The sequence below is a fragment of the Etheostoma spectabile genome, unplaced genomic scaffold (assembly GCF_008692095.1).
Source record: "Etheostoma spectabile isolate EspeVRDwgs_2016 unplaced genomic scaffold, UIUC_Espe_1.0 scaffold00001763, whole genome shotgun sequence".
NCBI classification, from domain to species: Eukaryota; Metazoa; Chordata; class Actinopteri; order Perciformes; family Percidae; genus Etheostoma; species Etheostoma spectabile.
Genome location: NW_022602803.1, coordinates 26503 through 34263, shown reverse-complemented (window position 1 = coordinate 34263; position 7761 = coordinate 26503). Strand labels below are relative to the sequence as shown.

The 7761-nt window shown below is 43.3% G+C and overlaps 1 pseudogene; it reads left to right on the top strand.

Annotated features, from left to right (window-relative positions):
- Positions 1-571: 571 nt before the first annotated feature.
- Positions 572-4728, top strand: LOC116675294 (ileal sodium/bile acid cotransporter-like; annotated as a pseudogene).
- The last annotated feature ends 3033 nt before the right edge of the window (positions 4729-7761 follow it).

Genomic DNA, 7761 nt, shown 5'->3' with positions numbered 1-7761 from the left:
CACCTACATGATTAATGGTTTAAAAATAATGAATCAAAGAAAACACAAGGCCACGGAACTTTAATGGGACCTGTGGCATAAGACCTTATCCATAGGGTGTGTCCCCTAGCTGTCTGTGAGAACTCCAAGCATCTTCCCCTCCTTACTGGCATTGCAGCTGATGATGCTGCAGAGCATAGTTGTCCATAAATTTTAAGAGCCAAAGGGCAGAAAATGTTTGAGATTGGCGCAATCCCAATTAACATTTCAGAATGATTCTCTTTTTTATATGCATGTGCTTCTGAACACTGACCCCATAAAAAATGAAGTATTGGTTAATTTTTGTTTTTTTCTTCCCAGCTGATCTTCCCCTCCCAATTGTATCCGGCTGTAGCAGGTGGGCATAAAGAGCACTGAGCTGGACAGTTCTTGCCATTATTGGCCATCTTCTCTTGGATATCGGAGAAGGAGAAACTGGAGAAGTTTTGTGGATTTCTTAAGAACTACCAAGCCCCGAGGGAAACATTTATCTAGTCTTCCTTTTCTAATTGGCAGCCCCAGATTATCCTCTTCTTCTACTGACATTGTCCAAATGTCCATGTTAAATGCCACAACTGCGCCTGCTGCCTGCGCCCCTCTCTCCACAGTGTGCTCGGGCCCAGACTGCTCGTTCCCCCAGCAACTTCAACGAGACGCTGGGCCTGATCCTGAGCACCGTGCTCACTGTGATGCTCGCCATGTTCATGTTCTCCATGGGCTGCACCGTGGAGGTCAAAAAAGCTGTGGAGCCACATCAAGAGGCCCTGGGGCATCCTCATTGGCTTCCGGTGCCAGTTTGGAATCATGCCTTTATTACCACCCGCCTTCGCCCTGTCGCTGGCCTTCAACGTGCTGCCAGAGTTCAGCTGTTGTCCATTATCATCATGGGCTGCTGTCCCGGAGGCACGGGCTCCAACATCATCTGCTACGGCTGGATGGAGACATGGACCTAAGGTAAGAACCAGGCTGGGACAGACTGAGTATGCAACGAGGAATCAATCGGTTGTACTATTTAAGTAAACGTCAATTAGTCTGATAATCAAGTCATTTCTTATGAAAACCACGAGGGGAATAAATCATCACAAACCATGCGCCCTCTCTTGATTATTCAATTCAAAGATAAATCAATGAATTTATTAGTTGTCAACTATTAAATTAATCACCAACTTTTTTGACAATCAATTAATCAGTTTGAGTCATTACGTCTGCTTCCAGCGTGTTAATGGGACACGTCTAGTTTCTTCTCTAAATTGAATATCTTTGAGTTGTGGACAGAATGAGAACATTTGAGGACGTCGTCTTGGCCTTTGGGAAACCCTGATACACATTTTTCCCCATTTTCTGACATTTTAGAGACAAAACCTAATCGAATATTGAGAAACAATCAAAAGAAGAATCACTATAAATCAACATTATATGAAAATAATGGTTAGTTGCAGCCCCAACCAGCTGGCTGGTTTGGCAAGCTCATTGGTTATCTCATGTGATAATGTTGGATGACTGAACACCTTCAAAATATTGAAAAACCTGCCAACCTGACCACACCGGATGGTTGAATGGTTAATAACACGCAAGTTGTGCAATCTGTGTGTGAGAAGCGAGATCTGTAACATGTAAAATAATCCCTGAATGCGTACTTAGATGTGTGAATGTGTCCACTAATCAGCAAATGTGTTTAAGAATCAGTGAATGCATAATTATATTTATATGCTATAGGTGTAAAAACAAACCGTCAATAACTGCAAATTCATAGACAATCTGTAATGCGTACATAGATATTAAAAGTCAAATATTTGCTCCAACGGTTGGAAATACGACAGGTCGTCAGTTACAACTCAGTCTTTGTACACGTGACTTTTGCCTACACTTCTGCTACGACAGACATCTGCAAATGTGTGCCGAGATTGTCTGTTCTGCTCAGCTCGTTTTTAGGGTTTATGATGTACGTGGAGTAGAAACAAAGCGTTGTCTCTAATTAGAATCTCGATAGTCAGCTATAACCGCTGCTAGGCCCAACACTACTCCTCCCCAGTGTCAGCAGTGGCCATAGACCCAATACGACTTGGTGTAGTGTGTCTACGCAGCCCAGCAAAGTCACATGTAACGTGTCCTGGGCACCGAGATCCAAAATGGCCGACAGCACATAGACATAGTGGCACTGTTACACCCAACTCTTGGGAACACCCATTCAAGGTGTCCTTCTACACACCCAACATGGGTTAGTAATAGGATAAAATGTAGGTCCATTTAGGCTGATATTCATAAAGGGTTGTTAGACCCAATGTAGGTTGATCAAATTTTCCAAATTGGGCCCTTCACCTGTACCCCATGACTCCCCCCCCCCCCTTTTGTCTTATAAGGTAGTGTACGTGTACAGTATGATCGGGCCAGTGAGGGCACCAGTTGTTACTTACTTTAGTAAAATATCATGTTGAATCCCATTGAAAAACTACAATGCATGAACGAAATATGTTATTAAAAGAAGCTTGCTTGACATGATCTCCCCTCCCCAGTATCAGTATGACAGCCTGCTCCTCCATCCTGGCCTTGGGATGATGCCTCTCTGCCTGCTCATTTACACCCCCCACCTGGACTTCCTCCGACACCATCGAGATCCCGTTTGACAGCATCGGTAAGTAAGAAGAAGAATTCCACAAAGACTTTATACTTTAAGGGCTTCCATGCCTATTGTTTTTATCGGGTTAATCAATCACTTTGTAGTTTTCTACCAAGAGCACTGTACAGGGTTATTATCATCTTATAAACCTGTGCTAAACTGAAGTGTGTTTATCCTCAGGTATCACTCTGGTGGCCCTTCTTATCCCAATTGGTGCTGGGATTTTTGTTAAACGCAGGTGGCCCACCTAGCAAAAAAGATCCTCAAGGTAGGAATCTAAATATGATTCTACTTAATTTTTGATTATGATGTTTGATCAAGTTTTTTTTTTTTTTAATGTACACATGTGGCTTTATCCAATGAAACAGGTAGGTCCATCGCAGGCTTCGCCCTCATTGTCATCATAGCTGTGGTTGGAGGAATTCTCTACCAGTCCCTCCTGGGACATCGCTCCCTCCCTGTGGATTATTGGAACTATCTTCCCCTTCATTGGTTTTGGCCTGGGGTTCTTCTCTGCCCGTTTTGCAGGTCAACCCTGGCCAGGTAGGGTGACAGCATATACCAGTTTTGTCAAATAAATCTTGAACTGCTTGATTTACATTAATATTTGCTTCATAACTTGTTTTTAACCCTAACCCTGTAAAAAAAAATCTCCTCACTATCTGCTAGCTGCCTGTCCCCTTAACACACTGTAAAAAAAAATCTCCTCACTATCTGCTAGCTGCCTGTCCCCTTAACACACTGTAAAAAACCTCTCCTCACTATCTGCTAGCTGCCTGTCCCCAGAACACACTGTAAAAACATCTCCTCACTATCTGCTAGCTGCCTGTCCCCCAGAACACACTGTAAAAACATCTCCTCACTATCTGCTAGCTGCCTGTCCCCAGAACACACTGTAAAAAACCTCTCCTCACTATCTGCTAGCTGCCTTTCCCCATAACACACTGTAAAAAACATCTCCTCACTATCTGCTAGCTGCCTGTCCCCAGAACACACTGTAAAAAAGAAAAAGCGGTCTCTGTAGACAGCCCAGGCTCCACAAATGGCACCAAAAACATACTGTGCCAACCAGACCCACATCTGGATGATGTGGGTCTGGTTTGTCAGGCTACAATACCAAACCATTTTCAAAGATTGTTGTCCCCATGATTCACTTAGACACAAAAACATGGGAAAATAGGGTCCAGGTCAAAAAAAAAAAGTTTCCCTTTATATTAAATTCTATACATCTTGAAATCACTTCTGCATCAACAAACCCCAAATCCCTGCTTTGTTCAGATGCCGAACCATCGCACTGGAGACGGGTTTCCAGAACTCGCAGCTGTGCAGCACCATTGTCCAGCTGTCCTTCAGCCCGGCTGAGTTGGAAGTCATGTTCGCATTCCCACTCATCTACAGCATCTTCAGCTGGTGGTGGCAGTCTCGTGTGTGGGAGGTGAGAGTTTAGCAGGCAGATTCCCACTGCATGCCTTTACCAATGTGTCCCTGAGCAAGACACTTAGCATTTTCATCAAAACTGGATGTGTCATCTACCACCAAAACAATATTTAGGTAGTTGGGCTGTCAACTAGTGTCAAATGTTAATCAGTTTCCATAGTTAACTGTAATTTCTTTTTTATTTAACCTTTATTTATCCAGGTAAGTCTATGAAAACAAATTCTCATTTGCAATGACGACCGATCACATTCACACAGTTCCACTTACCTACCTGGAAGCTGCCCCCCCCTCAACCACAGTCTGACTGATTACATTCATACCTGGAAGCTGCCCCCCCCCCCCCACCACAGATCTGATCTGAGGATATTCTCAAGAGTAACCTCAAACGTAGGGTTTGCTCAAAAATATGATGAAAGCATAGTATTGCAAGAGCATGTTTCTGAATCCATATGTTTTTCCTCTGCAGCCTACCAGGTGTTAAAAAGCGCTGTGGCGGCGGTTCAGCGGATGCGGACAGGGAGGCTCCGCCCCTGGAAGCTGGCGACGGTGACTCGGCGAAAAAGAACGCCCACGCCGTGGACAACAGCGCCTTTGAGTTTGATCACGACGACGGCGGAGAGATGGAGAAGGACGTGAAAAAGATCACTCGGATGTGAGATCACAGACGCTGTACTGATCAGTGTGAACACCCAGGGCCTCAGCACTACTGCAGACAGCTGCCAACACACCACACACACACACACACACACACACACACACACCACACACACACACACACTGTGACGACACACTGCACTCTGCAGGCGGAGCTGTACACCCAGCTCCTGTTCTGAAACATTTTGCCAGAACTGGAGCCCGGACGTCCTCCCCAGTGGGGCCCACGAGGAGCAGCGACTGACACACTGCTTTACATTGTGTTGAATTGCACCGTATGAATATACAAGAACCTCCTTTGACTTAATTATTCATATATTTTAATCCATATATTATCATTTCTGTCAGAAAGCCCGTTGTGTATTTTCTGTCTGATTCCAACTTGTGGCTGGGAATATTCCCTACTATCACTGTACTGTGACTTCAATATTGACTTCATTTGATACCAATCTCATAAAAATCTATTTGAACAAAAGATGTATTACAACATTACACACTGCCCTGTATTAACTGGTATCGGATCAATACCAAAGATTGCAGTTTTGCACACCGTTAGTAATTTAGGAGGTACTACTAGTTCTCGTGTGCTCTGATGAATACGGCACGCAGTTAACACACCAGTCCTAATTTAACCACTGGCTGGGAAAAGGTGAACTACAGCTTTAAAATTATTTATTTCAAAGTTTCCTTTAAGGCTGTGTAGCAGATAGAAACTTTAAGGTAGTAAAAAAAATGAGCAGTATCAAATGAGCAGTGTGTACTTTGAGAGACAATGTTCCGCAGTCCTGAAACCCACTAAGAGAGCACAATGCTTTTATGTTTGACCCATTGTGTTGTCTTCCCGTCGACCGTGAAAAAAAGTTATCGCATTTTCTGACATTTTGTCACTTTTTTAATGTAGAGGTCTTTTTTTTTTTTTTTATGTTTTTCCAAAGTTGTTTGATATTTCTACTGTTGACATTTTCAGCTTTTTTTTCGAAGGCCCATTCTTTGTAATGAAAAAAACGGAAAACAGGAGGGTTTAAAGAAAAGGTTATTCTGGTGTAACAGAAGATTTGGCCCTTGGTCCAGATGCAAATGTCTGCTGTGTTTCTTCTTCTCTGCTTCTTTTGGACTACAGTAGTCGATACGTAGCGGTAAGGGTGGGATGAAGAAACACGGATATACACCATGTCCCAGTATATTTATGAAACATATTCACAGGAGTTAGTCCTCTGTATTGTGCAAATGTAAAAAAAAACAACAAAATTCCAAATTTCATGGATACATGTATTGTACATTAACAAAATACTATACAAAACTCTTTGCTTTCCTACAGTATTTACCACTATGTGTAAGTCGAGAAACGTTCCCTTCTGAAATGGTGTTTTTATCAAAACACGTTGACATTGTTGTTGTCTATTTTGTTTGAACTATTGAGCTCAATAAACATATTCATATTTGTTACTTAGGCATGTTGTATGTGTATTTATGTAGAAGTGATAATAAAGAGAATATATATTAAATGGCTCTTTGGCTGATAGGCGTTAGGTGTTGGGATAGTTACTGTTAAAACGTATTCCACTACCACGAAATACTAGAGTTGGGTATTGTTGGATTTTTGGGATTCCGATGTAGCGTACGTTTACCGCGGTAGACTACAGAGAAAGAAGGAAATATTTGGGTACCCAAACCATGTCCTAAAGTGGATCTGTAACATACTCAGAAAATGGATGCGCGAAAGACAGCAACAAAATTGAAGGACAGGAAAAAAAGGTAACAGAAATACAACACTGCACTCTCTTGTAAACTCCCAACGGCAGCAAAAAAGAGACACCCCCCCGGTTTGGTTCGTAGAGTATTGGCTAGAAAGTAGGTTTAAAATAAAAAAAAAGGTGCAGATGAAAGTAAAACAACAATTATGTATCAGCTTGTGTGTTATCACCATCCTGTGGCGCTCAGTGGACGATGAAGGACCAAGAAGAAGACATGCTTTTATTAATCCCACAAGGGGAAATTACTTGGCGTACACTTTCACAAAGGCCTGAAACACAGACACACACACACACACACACACACACACACACATGCCCAGGACTATACATGCACAAATGGAGGGATGTTAGAGTGGGGGGGGGCTGTCCATTAAAGGTACCCCAAGCAGGTTTGGTGCCTTGCTGAAAAAGGTGAACCGACCCCTCTCCAGCTTCCAGTCCAGACTCCGCCATTGAACCGGCGCCCTCGGGTTCTCAGGCAAAGTCCCTATGGTCCGAGGTAAGCCCCCCCCCCCCCCCCCCCCCCCCCCCACTATACTCATAAATAACATTCGACTTTGTTTGTTTACTTTTAATGTAGCACATTCATTTAAAAAACTCCTTAGTAGGTGTCCTATAGGACTTTTTAATGGCCACCCTGCAGCCAATCAGAACGGAGTGTTGTCCCAGACCATGGTATAACTTTGGTACTACACACGCTACTCCGTATGTCCTTTTGAAAAAACTGGCACGTGTGTAGATTTTGGTCTTCAAAAGTGAAAAATGTCCACATGCACAGGCCACGTGGTCCTGGTCCAGGGTCCGAAACATATTGCTTTTCAACCATTAAAAAAACACGTTTAACTCTTGCAGTTGTTTAAAGTCCAAGCTGTGACAGCAAAAGCAAGTCCCCTGTCACAAAAGGAGAAGGGCTGCCATGTGATGGCATCCGTGTTCTGCTGTGTGTGACATAACGGATCCCTTCAGAGTGGGAGCAAACCCAGGACACACACTCGCCCCTCCTCCTGATGAGGGCACTACAGCTGCCTTCACTTACTCATAGAGGTAATGGGAATTCTCACGTGTATCTCCCCATTGGTAACACGTACAGTACATATTTTAAAGGGTTTAAGAGAAGAGTCAGTTGAGTTGTCTCCTTATTAAAAGAGGTCATGCTTTTTGAAACGCCCGCACCCCCCCCCACACACACACAGCTGTTTGATTCAGCCTAATTAGGCCTTGTTAAACATGGGGGATTGTTACAAGTGAGACATGTTCTGATTGGTTCCCTGTTGGTTGACC